General features: G+C 26.2%; 1 long non-coding RNA gene across 1 annotated transcript in view; it reads left to right on the top strand.

Moving 5' to 3' along the window:
- The first annotated feature begins 718 nt into the window (after positions 1-718).
- Positions 719-19,903, top strand: part of LOC129966646 (uncharacterized) — a 185,862-nt gene continuing 166,677 nt past the window's right edge. The window contains exon 1 of the long non-coding RNA XR_008784284.1: positions 719-871. This is a non-coding gene — a long non-coding RNA (uncharacterized LOC129966646). The remainder of the gene's footprint in view (positions 872-19,903) is intronic.

The raw sequence follows: 19,903 nt of genomic DNA, 5'->3' as shown, positions 1-19,903 counted from the left end.
GTAACTTCGATTCAATTAACTCTGCTGCAAAAAATTCGATTTGATACAATGGTAATAATATTTTATTCATAAATTTTGATTATATTCGACTGTTAGATTTTTTTTTTCATTTGAACCAATCTTCACCTGTGATACGAAATCCTTGAATGATACTTGCTCGGCATTTGTTATCGGAAGTCATATTTTGCAAGTTACAAACTCCTCTCTTCTGTCTTCTGCTGAAATCGCCGCTATTAATATAGATCTCAGATATATTGGTTTTCGTGAAATACATATATATTGTCATACATTGATTTCATGAATCTTTTGGAATCTTTTTAAATATTTCCTCTGCTAATAATTCCGCTCATCAAAGAAATCTGTATCTAGAAATCGCCTCTTGCTTTAACCAGATATCGTATCCTATTTTCTTGGTTAATTTCTCACGTGTACATTACAAGAAATGAATTGATAAACAAAACTATTATATGAGCTGACGAAGCATTACCCATGCTCATTATTTATACTGGCAAGTGTTTTTCCATTTATCAGGATTGCTTTGCTCAATGGTAAAAATGGAGTGTGAAAATAAATACTCCGAGTCATCAAACCAAATATTTCTCTGGGGATTCCAAGATTAATAATGGCTGCGATGTGATTTGAGCTGGATTTCGTAATAAATATACACGTTGTAAGCAGAAATAAATGTATTTTGCCGTATTTGTTTCAACAGGTGGGAAGAACCATTGATTATCCGACGCATTTTAATAAATTGTGCAACCTTCAAAAGGTTTAAGCACATTCATTCAAACAGCTTTAACTTAGATTTTTTATTAGATGATATATTCACATTTTAACATCTTGAAGTACTTGGAGGTCATCTGCGTTTCAGGTAATATTTAGTTTTGCTCTATTTATTTTTTTAAATTCATCATATTAACACTGTTGTCGATTTATTCATTTTAATGCTTTATTCATTTTAATGCTTTATTCATTTTAATGCTTTATTCATTTTAATGCTTTATTCATTTTAATGCTTTATTCATTTTTGATTATATGTGCATCTATTATAACGCATAGTTTTCGGTGGAGCTTACATTATGCAAAGATCTTGTTCCAAAAAGTAAATGAAGTCTTATTAAATCGATAACCAGAATGAACATTTTTTTTTTTAAAGAAGGAAAAAATGATTTGTAATGTAGAAGAGAAAAAACCTTTCCATTTTATATTCGTTAAATCTGGAAAGTGACATTTACTTTTATCTGCTTTGAAAAAGTCAATTCGGAAAATTATGATTAACGCTGACATTATAGAAATTAAGAAGTAAATTTAAATACATTGTTTTATTAAATTTTGGTACAATATTTTCCCGCAAAGGAACTTAAGAATGCTAATGCATGATTTAAATTTGGATACAAGTATTTGTCTGACACGTATATAAAAACATAGTAATTTTTTTTAAAGCGTACTTTAGTTAGGTTTGTTTAATTGATTTACATGACTCCGGCTATCCTAAATTTTACTGTAGCATGCTTATATATGGTATAATTTTGTATCACTGAATATTTGAATGAGGATTTATTCGAGAATACCATATAAAGTTAAATGGCTTAATTTTTAAAATTCATCTAATTATAAGTTTTGGAGTTCTTATTTATTTAGAGGATATTATAGAAAATGTTATGCACTGAATATTTATTTTACACCGAGAAATTCTGATATATATTAGAAACATTGAAAATATAAACGGTTATTGTTATTTTAAAAATCGTTTTCAAAATCTTGGTTACTTTTTTAATTGTAAGTGACCATTATTTATTTTGAATATATTTTGTTACAATATAAATTGATAATATAATTGCTTTGTTATAATATAAATTGATTGTTATAATGTTAATGATAAATATAAATTGAAGTTCGTATGTGCTCAAAAAGAAGGCAGTTCTAAATATCACATCATTGAGACAAATAATTTTAAATTAGAGTTTAGGCAATCGTTTAGAAGTGGTTATAATAAAGGTTTAATATTAATATATTTCCACATTGTGCTAAAAAAATTCTTAATATATAGGAGTATATATCATAGTTAAGTTAAAGTCCAAATTATTATTTGCTCATTAAAAGTTATTCAAAATTTATTAGCTCATAAATTTTTAGGCATAGCTTATTATCTCTTTTGAAAGACTATTTATGATGATTTTTGAATAGATTTGAATCATATTTTTCTCCTCGTTTAGTGAATATTCATTTTATTGTTCATTTTAGTTTTATTGTTTGTCTAAGATCATTATGCAACTGGAGTTGCAAATCTTTGAAAGATTACGTGGTAAAGGATGCATGAATTTATTTCAAATCAATATTTTTTTACCTTAATTCAATTAATTTTGATTTAATTTGAGTTAGCTTACTAAAAAGACATTCTATACTGAACGGAACAAAAAATACGTAATTAGAGAAGTCAAAAACAGTATAAGTTGCTGCTTTTTTATTAAATATATCGTGTTTATTAAGTAAAAACGTGTTTTTATGCATAACATTTATGATAAAAATGTATCTTGGTAACATATTACAAAATTCTAATGAATCAAATTCAGTATAATTTTAAATTACTTCAATCTGTTTCATATAGAACTGAAATTATCTGTTTTATTTTAAATTCTTTGTCGGATTGATGTGGATAACTTATTGATTAGATAGTTGCCACCTATAACATAAATTTGGAACCTTATCAACTTTTTTTATATTACTGAAGACTTTTTTTGTCTTTTCTATTTTTAATGGAAGTGGTTATAATAGTATTTTTTACTTATCTAAATTGACTTTTATTTTTAAATTAGCATACAATCTACAGACTAAAATCTTTTCATTTTTCGTGTGAATAGTTATAAAAACATTGGTAAAGCTTTATTTGCTTTACTCTCAAAAGTATTCTAGTCTCTCATTACTTCCTTTAATTTCAAGTCTTTTTATTGCTTTTTATTGAAGTTGTGCCCTCGTCTCCCAAATTATGCTTTCAGTGTTGGTATTCGATTCAAATAACCGGGTATTATAACTGATGATTAGTTCAAAAAATTGTTTCAAAGTGTTAATTTTTACAAAAATGATTTTAATTTTAGTCTCTTGAAAGGGAGATCATGTGTTCATTTCTATAAAGTTTGTGATTTTTTTTAAAAATTTTATTCTTCATTTAAAATTTCAAGCCGAATTCTGCAATGAATTGTTATTTATTCTGGTGCGATTATAATAGAGAATATTTAAGAATATTAAACTGAAAATAAACTTGGTTAATTTTTTATTTTAATTCAAGCAAAGCAAGAATCGATATAACATTTTGTAACCTCAATTCGAATTCAGCAGATATTCAAGCGTTTCCTGTATATAATAAAAGTTATTGAAATGTTTTTGAAGACTGATAAAAAGATAAACTTCTTCAATAGAATATTTTTCTGGTTCTTTCTGTATAATTAAAAGAATAAAATAAATTTCGCATGGAGGTTTAGAAAATTTTAAAATGTTCATTTGGTGAATTTATTAAGTTAGGAATTTGTAGGTCATGACGGGAAATCCAAGTACTACTGGATTTTAAAAATTCAGCCTTTATGCATTCAAATTTGATAATCTTATTACTTAATTATGAGATTTACGATGATTTACAAAAAGTTTTTTTTTTAATTTTTATTTAATTAAATATCAATATTTTTTCTGCCGAAAATAAAATTTCATCTTGCATATCTAGTTGTGGTGGTTAGATAGAATTAATCTTCTTGCAAAGATAAACTTTATTTATCATTTCCGGATTTTATCTTATGCATTAAGTCTGTTGTTTATACTTAACGGCATTCAATAAACCTTGAAAATAAAATATTACAGTAAAAAACACCGAGCATGTTTCACATTTTTTTTTCAATCTTAACTGTGAAGTGCAATTATTTACATCGATACCAGATCACATATCTGACTTTCTACTTTATGTTGAACCATCTTCATTTATATGAAAAAAAAATGACTTAACGCGAGTCTAGTAGAGACGGTATTTACTGAGAGATCGAGATAAAAGTTTTCATAAATATCTTTTTTAATATTTTTAATGATTTAGTCCCATTTAATTCGAATTTTTAAAAATGTCGTAATTGAAATGCGCAACCGTAGTATGATATTTTATAAATGATTAATTCCGAACACCATAATTTAAATAACGCATATTTTATCTAATAATTTCATTTAACAAAGCCTTAGGCATTGAAGAGATATACTTGTAAAAGAGACAAGCCAATTCTTTAAAACTTCGCGAAGCAGTTCTTTTAATAATTTATTGCATATAAAAGTTTAGTTAGTTTCATATTGAAGCGCATAAGCAAGATTTATATTTATATAAACAAAATATAATTAAATTTATGTATAAATTTATGTCTATAATTTTCCGTCCGGTGAGTTTGATATAATTTTATCGAAATTTGGCAAGTGTACCGGATTTTTTCATACTTTTTAAAGATAATAAAAACTTTAAAATATATTTCACTTCAATTTATTTTAATATCATTTTAAAAGAAATAACAGTGTATAATATCTGGAAGATATTTGCACACAATTCGGCTTTGAAACATTTCTGATAATTTTTTTATAGAGAGAAAACTAAAAAAATGTAATCAAAAGTTTTTTCGAATATTTAAATTGAGCAACTTTAGATTTGTGGCACTACTAAGTAAGAATTTATCACTAAAGTGATGTAAAAATATTTTGAGGAATTAGTTTCAACGCCAAATTTATATATATATATATATATATTTCAAAATAATATATATATATTATTTTGAAAATAATAAGCATAATGCTAAATAAGCCAATCAAATTATTTTTCTTTTCATTCTCTGATTTGCAGTTTTATTGCTTTGATTAATTTGTTAAATTATTAATAATAATTCATGATAATACTTAAAATTACAATCGAATACCTTTTCATGCGTAGCTCTTATGATTAAACGATAAAATTGCTTTATACAATTTATTTTATCCTGATATACTTTAAACGAATTAGTTCGTTTTCAATTAAACGTAACCTAATAATAAAATATCAGTTTCATTTTTAGAAATTTTCTGGGAAAGATTATAAAGTTATTTCCTATTTTGCATTTCATGAATTAATGTTCTTTAAGAAAATACCTTTTACATCTATAAAAATAATTCCTGCAAAAATTTTTATTAGCATCTATTTCAAATATGTTAAGAGCGCTTGAAAATGCTTTTTATCAAAAACAATATTAAAAAAAACTAATAATAAAATGAACTCAACGAATTATAATTTTTTTTTATATTTTAGTAGAAATTAATAAAATTCGGAAAGAACTTTAAATGTCTTTTCATAGCTAAAGCGGTGAATTCTAAATATTACTGTATAATGCAACATAGCTCCACTCCCACTTAAATATTTATTAAGTTAAACTATAAAAATTAAAAAATGGGGTATATTATTAATATGAAATAAAATAAGTAATGTTAATTGTTCCAATTACAAATAATTAATTTCTTTTATTGATGCACTTTTTAAACTTAACACCAAATTAAATACGTAAATTCTGTATTTTAATTTCATTTTATTGGTAATATTTAATATCTTTTAAAATATGAAAGTGGTTAATTAGCATAAATATTGTAGCTATAATGCTATATAGATCAAAATTTAAAATTTAATTGTTTAAAATAAAATGGATTTGATTACATTTTTTAAGCAAATAGTATAATGTATAAAATATATTACGAGACCATTTATTAAATAGCTAATTTATAACTGCTTAAAGGCGATGCGTCCACATGGGAAAAAATTCAAATATTATTTTATCTAATGGATAAAAATTTTTAACGAATTTAAAGTATTTTGTTTCTCTCGGATTTTTGCAAAATTTGTACCAGTTTAAAATGTTTTAATAATTTAAGAGAATTTCATTTCTGGCTGAGATTTAAGGTTTTCGGTAAATAAAATGCTTCAAAAATTCATGAAATATACAGAAATCTGTTAATGCATTCGTTTCAATTATTTTAATTAATGTCAGAGGGTATTGTGTGCTATATTGCTTAATATAAATGAATTTTCAACTTTAAAACTATTCATATTTTTAATAATCGGTATGAAAATGTTTTTTAGGGGAAAATGTTTTATGTTATATGGTAATAAATAAAATATCTTTACTACTCTCCCGCCCAATAGTACGCAAGTTAATGTACAAATATGTTAAAAAAATTATTTTAATATAGCAATTTAATCGCAGACATTACTAAGCACTACATAATATGGGTTATATTTCAAAAAAAATCTAAATTTGAAGAACATTATAGAACTGAGGAATAGAACAATATTTTAATTTCAATAAATATTTGTATATCAATCAGCCCGATACTAATTTTGAAGTACCTTTATTTAATAGAGAAACATTCATTGTTTATAAACATGTACGGAAATTAATGATACATTTTATTTATAAATCCAGTGATAAGTACATTTTAAACGAAATAAGTCAGAAAAATAAAAATATAGAATATTATAAAATAAAAAAAATAAAAACAAACTCAAGACATGGAATTTAAAAATCATAGCAATCTGTAATGCAAGAAAACTTTTTGGCAATATATTCACCATTGTAATTCTTTTGCATATCATATTTGGAGTTGGCAAGTGTATGGAATGTATTTTCATACTCTTGAAGGAAGTATGACATGAATTTTACGTAGATAACTGCACAATACTTATTATGAAATTGAAATTATTTTCTGATTGAAGTTTAAAAGTATAAAATGTTTAATGATGCTTATTTAACAGTCGATTTAGTTCAGTTGATAATTCCTCATCCAGTTGATAAGTCCCTTACTATAAAAATGTCTTAAATATTCAATTTACTTACTGATTTTTTTATTGTTTTTTTTCTTGTATAGTAAGAGAAAATAAGAAAATAAACATAAGAGTACAAAGAATAGATACTGTAATGGGCAAACTCTCCGACTTTAAATATTGCAATGAAGCTATGCATTTCAAACTTCTCTGAAGAAAACTTTCGAATTTTGGAAAAAAAACATTGTTTGAAATTATATTTGTCTGATGTTGAATTACATTTGTTATGTTTCTTCGAACTGAATAACTTAAAACTGCATTGAAGTTTAAAGGATGAATTTCATATTTTATCTAATATACAGTTTTGTAGATATTTTTGTAGATATTGGATGAAACATGTGGAAGGGAAACTTTTCTACAAATATATTGCGACTAAAACATTAAGATCCAATTGGAGGAAATTTGGTACACAGGTATTCATCATAGTTATGTGTTTAAAAATTTGGTCAAAATCTACTTATCTGTTTTTGCAACTGGTGGTTTGCATATTTGCTTGTTTGTGAACGCGATTACTGAAAAAATGGTTTCGAGGCATAATATGTAGAGTGCAGTCTTTTGGCCAAATATGTCAAATTTCAGATCTATCCTTTGAAAACAAGATATCCAAAACACAAACTCGGTTTTTATCATGTTATTACTAAGCTGCATCATTACAATGGGATATCGTGGCAAAATGTACTAAAAAGTAACTGCCGGAACTTTCGGGGATTTGCATCATTTTCTCTATACTACACTACTCGGATTATAAGTTTAAGAGATGTATACATAAAAAATTACACAAATATTTTATATATTAAAATGTTTGAGAATATAATATTTATTAAAAAATGGACACTGAAAAAAAATTATCTTTCTAATTAGAAAATAAAACTTCGTTTTGATAAGTGGAAATATCTTTTTATTTAAAAGAAAATGTGTTCATTTATATCCGAAAAGTTTGGAAATTTGGATAATACATTTATAAATTGTATCAGTTTTGATGTGAATGAATTATAGTAGTTTAAAAAATTCAAAATTACATGCATATACGAGACATTTTATTTTCATATATAAATGTTTCATTATGGGATGTGTAAAAATGAGGGCTTATGGAATTGGGTATGTAGAATTATACAAATAATTATAGGTGGACTGATATGAAGCATTGCAAAGAATGAAATATAAAATACATTGGAGCAAATTCAAGATTTTTAATCATGCGTTAAGATTTAAGACTGAATGAAGATATTTGAAAAGGAAACTTTTATACTTAATGCATTCGCTTGTATATAACATCACTATTTTAATATTAACACCTATTTGAGATATTAGATTAATTAGCATTATCGTGGTACAAATTAATGATTTTTTTTTTTGTAAATCATCTCATTTAAAGCAGAAAAATCATTGTATTACTAAATTGATAATAAATGTCTTTTGTGAATTTTCATACAACCAAAACTTTAAAAACTATTTTCAAAATTTCAAAAAGTTTTACAATAGAAAGAATAGAATAGAAAATTTTTACAAAAGAAAACACATTTCCTTGAATTCAATATGAAATTGATATAACCTTTCTTAGAATACTATCCCAAAAGCATAGGACTTTTATTGTGCCCTGACTGAAGAATAAAAACCGTTGGAGCCTATATCTGGAAAGATGCTCCATTCAAATACTCAGTTATTTAAAAATATTTTGACACGTTCTGAAATATTTTTATTGATAAAGCAGAAACGAATGGGGAAGGTTTAAAGGGATTTCTTCCAGAAAATGCTTTATAAAAAAAAATTTAAATTTTGTAATTTACTATGGAAGTATAGCTTATAAGTAGAAGAAATAAAAGTAGTTCTGAAACGGGAAGGTACCGCGTTTTTATTCAATTTTGGCATGCCGTTTCATATTGTACCGTTTGTTGTCTTCTATAGGAAATGAAGCGGAATGCAATTCATCTTGCAACAGAGTGTCTAGACAAAAATAGATTTAATCAAAAAAAAGTAGTATGAAATCAATTTTGCATTATCTAATATTTTGAAATTGGCTTCCAGTTGTATAAATACTTACTTTTGATTTTAAATAGATGAAAATATCAAATATCATCATCGTGAAATCTTTGAATTATAATTTTAATTATAACTTTCTTTCGATTCTTTTATAATATATATATTTTTATATGATATGCATATTTTCTGTTTTTCCGATCTCTCATATCTTTTTACGGTTGAGTTTTGTGCCTGAAAACTATATTGGAAATAAAAAAATATTTTAAATTTATCTAAATTTCCTTGTATAGACAATCAAGATAGATCAATGATAAACAAACTTTAGTCTGGACAAGGTATGTGAGCATACAAAACCCCATTATGCAGTCAGTTTCGAATAGTTTGAGTGACACTATGGTACAGTAATGTTGCAATATAGAGGCATTCATAGTGCAGTTTCTTCTGGCTGTTAATGTTATATAGGCGATCTTCATTTTGTGTTGTCGCAGGCTCACGATATGGTCCTAATCTTCAGTGAATATTTCCAGTTTCCAAAAACCGATTCCATAATCTGGAAATCCCACTTTGAGAAACTCCTAATGTTTGCCCTACAACGGATGTATTTGTCACGCTTCTAAACGACATATAGCTCTCCAAGCTGCCATTAATCTAAGTCATGATATTGAGACATAGAATTCCCTGTTATGAAACATCAACACGTATCAATTGTTTTTAATCTCCTCGTACCGAAGGAAAGCCGCAGGTCACTGTTCACTCGTAATCTGAAATGCGTAGTTTTCTATGATAAAGAAGAAAAAAAATCCACAATTCCAACTTTATAAACATTATACATTTCCTTTTGAATCTCCTTTCTTTTTGTTTTTAAAAATGTCGTTTATATGTAATTTTACACTTAACTCGCAATGTCACCTAATTGTTTGCGACAGTGTATATAAAGAAGCATTTAGTCTTTGAAGTAAGAAATGCTTTATTTTATTGAGAACTTGGATACATTTCTCTATATGCCAAATTGAAATTTAGATTCTAGATCTAAACCAGACAAAGAAAATGCAAAAGCTTCTGCTCTAAACCAAACTCCTTGGTTCATGCATACAAATAGCATAAAATTTATAATGAAGTTTATTTGTTGAACAGTTCAAACAATTTTGGAAATTCGCGTATATTGATATAAAATTAACTCCTATATGTTTAATATATCACAGTTCGTACCAATTTTTATCCAATATTATGATACAACTTTTTAATATATAATCGTTTCAAGGATTTCAGAAGTATATCTATAAAAAGTATGACGCAGATAAACTTCGGGAAAACTATAGTGCACAACTCAAAGTGTATCATTTGATTGTAGCTTGAATAAATAAAATATCAATAATAAAAAAAAAACGCATATTTGTGCTTAAAGAAATTATTGGCCTTTGTAAAGAAAACAATTTCTCCTCACTATCTATAAACTGAACATTCGTGATTTTTTTTTTTTTTGAGGTCTTGTTTTTTCAATTAAGAAAAAGGATGTTTAGATAGACAGTAAATGTTCAAAATCAATAACTGACATAGAAATTGTACATGTTTATAAGTTTAATTATCTGTAAATTCTTTCACATTTCATTTGATTTTGTAAGAAAATAAGTGTTTCGAGCTATATGACATTGCTCATCAGATAATATTTTGCAGATCATTACTTGGTGTTAAATTCATGCATAAGGTAATTACCACTCTAAACTCTTAACCCCTAGCAATGCAAGGGTTCAATGACAGATTGAAAACATGAATATAGGTTCAAAAGTTAGATGCCTTCTCATGTAGGTATTGGGGGCAACGAGAAGGCGGACAGTGCCGCCAAATCGGCTACTTCTACAGCAAATATTAGTATCCCTGTGAGTGATTTAAAAAAACACATAACTTTGCTCTACCTCTCAAAATGGCAGACTCAATGGGATCTGTTAACAGAAAACAAACTTCATAGTGTTAAACCTCGTTTTGAACATTGGCCATGTCTTCCAAATAGAAAAGCAGACACTATCTTAACCCGTTTGCGGATAGGTCATACCAGATTCACCCATCGCCATCTACTTTTTGGAGAAGCGGCACCAATGTGCTCTCAATGCAATTGCACCATGTCTGTTTACCATATTCTCAGTGAATGTCCAAATTTTAGTACCCAACGTTTATATTATTTTAACAACTCCACACTTTCACATTTGCTTGATAGAATACCACATGCTAATCTTTTTGCTTTTTTGAAATCAGTAGGTTTTTACCCCCATATTTAAGTAATCTTCATCTTTTTCATTCTTTTTTTTTACATTGCTTTTTAAAGTTGAAATTATATTTTTAATCCTAAAATAAATACAGTTTGGCGCAGCTTAGTCAATACCATGGCTCTTGTGCCAATAAAATCCAAAAAAAAAAAAAAATCCAAAAATCCAAATCAAAAGTTAGATGATTGTAAGTAATGATAAAAATTCATCTTTAAATCAAATATCATTGAATTTTGCAACCATTTTCAAAGATACAAAATCCATAACAATATATAGGTATAATTAAATCATATGTCTTTTAGAAAAACTGTCTTGGATAATACTTAATCTCAAGGTATATTAAATTTGCTTTTACAGTTGATCATTCATTTCATTTTTTTTTCTGAATCAAATAATTTCTTTTGAATAATGCTCTTAAATTATTCGCAATATTATATAAAAACTGTCAATCATTTTCATAATGGCAGCCCATTCAGTTTTTTTCCCGAAGTCATCACTACTGCCCATCGAAAATTAATTAATGAAAAGGTGTTCAAAATCCCATGAAATTCATCATACAAGCATTCGAAATACTCTACAATTCTCTTAATTTATGAAAATATGAAAATTGAGTAAATTTTCCTACAAAAGCTGGACATTGAAACGAGAAAAGAAATCTTTCATCTCCGAGCATTAAACTATTCTGGGCATGACATTTAAAAAATATTTCAATGGATTGAGGGTGATTTTCTGGGCGTCTGCTTTTTAAAACTTCCAGGCCTAAGTATAATTATAATAAGTAAATAGTTGTTTTTCACAAATCCTTTTGGGATTCATTTACGTAATAGTTAAGCAGATATTTCTTTTAAAAATTTAAAAGCAATGCTATACATTCTAAGAACCAAATTTGTAGCTCTATAACTAACGAAGATAAACAAGAAAATTCTTAATGCCGGTAGAAATGGTTAAACTAGTAAACTATTACTTTATTATACATTCAATTCATATAATTAGTTTGTTTTACAACGTTCTTATCCTGAGACATTTAAATGCAAATTAAGTGCTTCGTATAATCATTTGTGATTTCTTTCATTTAGATTATAATCAGTCTGATAAAATATTTGCTAAACATAGAGTAGAAACCTGTAGTGGAAGTCATTAATAAATATACTCTATAAGCAATGAAACATCATATTTCAAACTTTCAATAGAATTTTCAAACATACTAAAATGCAGCTACTTTAATTATTTGAAAAGTTTTACAATTGCGATGATAAAAATAATTGGAATGATAGATTATGATTATGCAATAAACTATAGTCATAAATGGCTATTGACATGATAGAAGATCAAGGGAATATTTTTTTCAAATTTTGATAATTTTTAAAATTTTTATTAATTTAAATTTTAGACTAAAACTTTGTCTTTCACATACCTTAGTTTAAAAATGAATAAAACATTCTATATCCATATTATGCTTGAAGCTTAGGAAAAAAACGTTTAGCCATGAAGATTACTGTAAACGTAATTCACATAGTTTTGTCTTTCTTTATAGAGACATGTTTATTGACATATAACTTGAATTCTGTATTATTTTTTTGAAAATTATTTAAATTTCGAATTTAGAAATAAATATACTGGAGAAAAGCGTTGTTTAAAATAAGGAGTTATAATGAAAAACATACATTTTATAATTTTCAACATAGCTATATGTCGAACTTTATTAAAAACAATAAAATTAATTAAAAACTAGAAATATGTATTGACAGTATAAAGAAAATCTTGAATAATATTATAAATTATTGATTCTTCTAATAAGACGCTGTAAGATTTAAAATGAAGTGAAAATTTCATTTGAAACACCAGTGTTAAAAATTATTGATAAAAAACAAATTGAACAATTACGACTGAAAATCGAAGAATTATTACCTGTTCTTGAAACTTCATATGCATAATTTTAAAAGTATTTTGGGTTAAAAAAGTATTAGTTCTTAAATATTCAGGATATTAATTTATTCTTTATTATTTTATCCTTAATTGTAATGGAATCAACAAAAAATTGAATCCTAAAATAGGAAAATAACAATCTGAGTTTAAACAGGATTTATTAAATGTACAAACGTGGATGTGAATTCAAATAAACAATGTATCAAATGTATTTTGATCTACATTTTTTTTTCATTTTTAACTATATTTATGTTTTCTAAATAAATTCTAAATAATTAAATGGGATAATGTTTAAATAATACTTTCATCAATTCATTTTTTTTTCTCTTTAGATATATTGAAACTCGGTATAGAAACTTATATGATATAAAATAATAAAAAATGCATTTTTTAAAAAATTTTCTTAAAATATTGGTTAGAAATAGTTGACAATAAATAGTCGCACATGAAAATAATATGGTACGTGAGAAATGATTAAAAATGTATTAAAATATATTAAATATATACAAAGTGATATGTGAAGAAAGAATGCAATGGCTTAAACTTCTGCAAAACATATCTTAGTGTATATCACTGGTATGTAAGATTTTTATGTATATGCTCCTACAATTTCTGATGCAACACACGTCCTTCCATAAAATAAGGATTTGTGTATGTGGAAAAGGTTAGGTCCCTAAAGTGGAAAAGTATGCGAGATGCCCACAAACAGTAACATATAATATTTAAAATAACTTTCACACAAGACATGACTTGTTTTAAAAGTTGAATTTATGTTCTCATGTGTTAAATATATTTCTTGTTTAAAGAAGAAATTAGAATTTACGTTTTTCAGTCTCATTATTTTATATTAAAATTAAAAAAGAAACACTTGTTTGTAGAAGTTACCATATTCTAGTTTTGAATGTCGGAGAATGTTAATTTAGCAGACAACTATTTGAGTTAAGACAATCAAGTATGAATTTAATTGCAGAAAGCAATAAAAGGACACAAACCTCGATCTTAACAAAAATTGACTAAGTAACTTCTAAACATAGCTTTCCTGTTTTCTAATATTATTATTATATGTAATAGAATGGAAACTAGACGGATCAAAAGATGAAAAAGAAAGCATATCACTTGCATATTTTTAATTTAATATTTTTTCAGCATGGAATCACTTGATTGAAAGTAAATTTTAAAAAAAAAACATGTTTACTTATTTTTAATCGTTCCTTTTCAGTAAGTTTATAACTAAACGATTAAAAATAAGATTTTTATCATTTTCGCATAAACATCAAGCAAAATTTCTTTTGGTATTAATTTGTGTACTTTACAAACGCTGTGGAAAAAATATTTTACTGTTTGAAGAAAAAAGGCATTTTATGTATGAGCAGAATAAATACAAAAATGTAATCAAAATACAGGGTGGTTATAATTGAAGTTCCACTTTGATATGGTCATAAATGAAAAACTACTGGAACAAATATTATCAAACTTGGTAACAGTTTTTAAAATAGAATTTCTTTTCCGCCAAGAAAAAGGGTCATAAACTCACCACAAGGGTAGAAATGGAGTTGTATGCAGTATTATTAAGCAAAATAGGACATAAATGAAGACATCGGTTTAAAATGTGTTGAATTGCTTCTAAAACGTATTACAAAGTACGTTCAATGCAGCGTCCACCATTTTCTGAAAGCAGGTTAAATCGCATTACTGTATTCTCAACAGTAGTCTTAGCATATCAGGAGGAATGTTACGCACATGTCAGTGTATCGCAACTTTCAGTTACACTAAATTGTTCAGATTATCGAAAAAGAAAATGCTTTTTGAGATAACACACATTGAACATTTTTTGCAAAAACGTTTCAGAAATGATGAAACACATTTTAAACCGATGACTTTATGTCCTATTTTGCTTAACAAGATTGCATACAGGCCATTTCTGCTCTGGTGGTATTTTTTTTTTTTGAACTCTTTTTGTCGGAAAAGAAATTTCCATGACCTTCTTGAAACTTTCACCTAGTTTGATATTGTTTGTTCCCATAGTTTTTCTTTTATGACCATTTCAAAGTGGAATTTTAATTATAACTATTCTGTATTTTAAAACTAGAAAGTGACACAAATCGTAAATAAATGTTATAAGTAAAAACTAATGCATTACTTTTCTATTTATCCCATATATCGAGATATTCATGAGACCCTAGGACGCAATATTTCATTCTAACATCATTAAAATCATGTCCCTACTGGCTTAGCCACTTTTTCTACTTTACCGTCTGAAGAGAAATTTCTGAATAAATGTTCTTTCTATGTAGGAAAAGGAAATACCCGCTTGAAGATAAAGACTACATCTAAAATGGAGCCACACTTCACCCTCAAAGTTCAAATGTTGATTTCAGCAATAATTCGTGCATTCACTAAAGGAATTAACCTTTAACTGGGGAGTTGGGGTCTCTCCGACTGCTAATAATAGACTTTCGTTCACCCAAATTCTATTTTTAGCTTAATCGAACAGATTGATCCTGTAGCTTCCAATTTCTTGAAGCTACACCTCCTCAGTTAAGTCATAAATTTTTGCCTCCCTAATTAAGGGTTAAAACAACTTTCTACATACTCTCTGGCTGAGTGAAATGAGTTGGCTTAACTCAAACTTCTAGCCTCAATAGAACTGTCCATAATTTTGTAAATTTAGTTTTCGCCAGCAAAATATTTACGATATTTTTATGTTCTGGATTTTTGAATTTATTTTTACGACTTATAGATATTAAAAGATATTTTAAAATTGCTTGAATTTATTTATTACATTTTAAAAAAACATAACATGAATTAAAAAAATATATAGATCGAATGAATGCAAATAAAATTGCTAAAATTCCCATGAATTTTTTTCCAAAATATTAGTTTAATATGGATTTCGGAGCACTTAATGCGTATGTAATTATATCAAAGACAATCTGTCATCGTGCGTTTCACATAAAAGCACTTTTTTCCAAATTTTAATGCTTATTTTAATTAAATTTCTGAAACAGCTTGTATCATTTGTACATAGATGTGTGGGTAGTAATTGGTTTGCTAAATTTTAAATTTAATATAAAATACTTAGAATTTAAAATTATTTCAGAAATTGGAATAAAAAGAAAAAAATATTAAATAAATAAATAATTAAAAGCAAGATATTTACAGCTTCATATTCATGTAAAAGTGAATTCAAGTTACGAAAATATCTAACAAAATAGTTTTATTTCATATTCATGTAAAAGTGTATTAAAGTTACGAGAGTAACTAAAAAAATTGTTCTATTAGTTTCATGACCAATAAAACTAATAAAACATCGAATGTTTTATTAGATTCATTCGACGAATCTAATAAAACACATTCGATTCATTATACATTCGATAAGTATTGAAATGCATTCGATACTTAATTTTTATTTCAATAACAATAGTTTAAAATTATTTCTTCATATTTGCGTATAACAAAAATTATTAGATTGCTGAAAAGATACTATTCATTATTATAAAAATGTAATTTTATGTTTTATCCAATGCTTTTTTATATCTCTGGTCAATTATTTTACAATAATTTCAAAACTTCCAATAATCAAATGATTCTTTTAAAGTTCTATACATAATATTCCAAAAAAAATGCTTCTTAGAGGCTTCTATAATATTCACTGAAATATCGCTCGTTTGCGATAAAAGTTAGCTTTAATCTTCTAAAAACGCGCTGTGTGAAATTCAAACATTAGATTTTTGTTAGCTCAAGGTAAAACACGCTTTGCTGTATGTACCTGCATTGCAAAGTTCATACAGCAAAGAAGGTTCCTATGCTCGCACATTGTAGTATCGAAATTCTTCAAAATAATCCCTTGAAATTGGATTTCGCTAGAATGCTGGTAATGGGAAAATTCTTTATTTTGTAGGCTTTTTTTTTCTGTTCTAAATAACAGTGATGGTGAAAATAAACAAAACAGAGTAGGCAAGAATTTAATGATGTCTAAATAAGATTTGCTAAAGCTTCTATCTAAATATAAATTAAAATTTTGCCCCAGGAACAGAAAGTAATTGCATCGTCTTTTTTCTTCGTTATCAGCGGCAGAAAGCATTGGTAATGACATTGAAAAAAAAATCATTGAAACAAAATAAACTCAAATGAGAATTCAACAGTTGTTTTTTTTTTGTAATTGCTGTTAGTATTGGATATTTATAAATAAATTAAAATGCGATTTTCACTAATCATATAGTTTTATGAATCGAGAAATTTTATGATATTTACTTTTGATTATTTTCCTGTTAATTTGAATATATTTTTACTTTATCATTCTATTCAAATTTGTTTCTCTTTTTATTAATAACAATCAGATCAGATGAAATTTTAATAAGTTAATTATTCATAGGCCTTCGATATAGTTACACATTTTTATTATGTCCTTGTACAGTTAGTCTCATTACTTGGTCATTATTTGGCGAATGTGAAGATAAAAATGAAGGATCTATAAAATACAATTTTAGTAATATCTTTATATGAGCTGAGATATGCGATCCTTCTAGAAAACTCTAAACTCCTTCACGGAGTCTCTAAGCTGAGAAGATTCTTAAATGCATTCCTTTTTTAATATTGGTCACAGACTGAGCTACTAGCTTTAGTATTGAGGTTTTTTAATAGCATATTGATGTTTACTTCAATGTTGTTGACTTCTAATACTACTATCTTTGTGCCTGCTTTGGTTGTGTTTCGTGTTTTCTTATGGAATTGAGCGTTCTTTATCGATACTTCTTAAGAGCTTCTTAAACTACTCACTCAACAAAAATTTGCAACAATATTAATGATTAAAAGCGTCCTAAAATGAAATTGAACGTTGTTGCAAAGCTACAACTTTTTTATGCCTCAGAAGATATATTGATTGAACTATGGCAGACTACATATATAGCACATATATTTATTTCTCGGACATAATATTTACCAAATTAACTTATTTAAATAACAAAATTAACTAAATCATAAAAACTCTAGGTATTCTATAATTAATATGGTGAAATTTCAAATCTTAATTGGCTAAAAGTTAAAAAAAAAATGTTTTAACAAAGTCTGAATAGCAAAGTTTTATTTTCTTTAGAAGATTTTAAAGGCTGGTATGCATAGATATTTATAAGACTATAAAATTTATTTCGTAGACTGAAATTTAAAATGAAACTATTATTTGTATCAAAATGTTTAGAAGAAGATAAATACAATTTATACCTTATAAGCCCAAGCTAGAATCTTTTTCTATTTTGTGATAGTAGTAATTTGATATTTCTGTATGATGTTTTTACATATGATTGAACATCGAAAATATTGTTAGTTGCTGGATTTTCACAAGTCAGGCGGAAATTTTCAGAAAAGGAAATGAAATATCACATTTTTAAATTTTAAAATCTTATGAAATTTTTTATAGTCTTCAAATAATGTATAATATGCTGCCTAAAAATAAAATGGAAAATTTTTAATTTAATTTTTTTTCATCTATTTTTTTATTTTGAAGTAAAATCATGGGGTTTTATATATAAAAATTTACCATCTTTTTCCCGGAATTGGAATCATTTTCTAATTCGATACTCATTCGAAACTAAAAACAAGGAATTTCCACTAAAAGCATTATTTTACTTATTCAAATATGGCCATGAATTTGGAAAATCTTCTTTTATATTATGTAATATTAATCCGTTTTATTGAATGAAGCTTCTTTTTACAGAAAAATTTAGTAATTCTATTTATTCATATACAAATATTTATAAAACTACTTATTGAGTTGGTGATAGAAAGAAACGAACAAAAAAGCCAAAAAGATAAATGGGCAAAAATTAGAAATTTTTGGTCGCACAATATCTTAAATTGTAATAAATGCATGAAACTCCTCTGTGACCCAAATACATTTTGTTTATCATAAATAATTGGAAAATAAGATACAACATTGACAGTACTTATTCCTTTACAATTTCTGAAATAATGTATTATCTCTTCATTATAAAGCAGGGAATTGCAAAGGAATAAAGACTTTTTTTCTTAATTTTAGGAACGGGCAAACATAAGTAAATCAATATCAATAAGGTGGGAAATTGTCACGTTATTGTTTGGAAGATTGCAGAAGTGTTGCTGGCTTCCATGTTCCTCTCCGGTTGTTAAATAACCTATCTTTTGGCTACCCGAATGTTTCAAGTCAAACTATACAAGTCGAAAATTAAAATTAAACTCGCAAATTTACATTATAAGAAGTATCTTGATTATTCAAATGAAATTTATATTTTTATTCGGTTATTTCTTGAAATATGATTGAAATTAATAAAACTTCACTTTGAAATAGAGAGCCAATTTAAAACATTATGTGATAAGGGAATAACAAGAATTAAAAAAAAAAAACTCTAAAGTTGTTTTTTTATTTTAAAGCAATATTTATTTCATTTTTGGAATATAAATGTTCTTATTTGCTGGTATTTCATTTACTGAAGTTGGTATTTCAATTACAGAAAGCATAATTTATGCATTTGGGTGCAGTAAAAAACAGTGAACTTAAATATCAATAAAATGACAATTGAATTCCAAATGCATAATTGTATCAAATTAAATAACTTTGGAGAATATTTTTCCAAATTTCATATTTAAAACTAAAATTTTAGATCTCTAAAAAAATATACTGGTTCTACTGAAAACGATTTTTGCTTGACATTAAATTTTGACTGAACACAGTTAACTTTCCAGTTTAATGTTTAAAACAATAGCGCTGTTTTAAAATTTACAGACAAAAAAATATTTAATTGCAAAATTTTACAGTATTTTTTTTTCCGTAAAATTATTGTCGACACAAAATCCTTCAAGATCTTGTCCGGTATTATTTTTTTCCATATATTTATTCCGGAAC

Source organism: Argiope bruennichi, chromosome 1 (genome assembly GCF_947563725.1).
Source record: "Argiope bruennichi chromosome 1, qqArgBrue1.1, whole genome shotgun sequence".
Classification (NCBI taxonomy): domain Eukaryota; kingdom Metazoa; phylum Arthropoda; class Arachnida; order Araneae; family Araneidae; genus Argiope; species Argiope bruennichi.
This window is presented reverse-complemented; position numbering and strand designations above follow the sequence as displayed.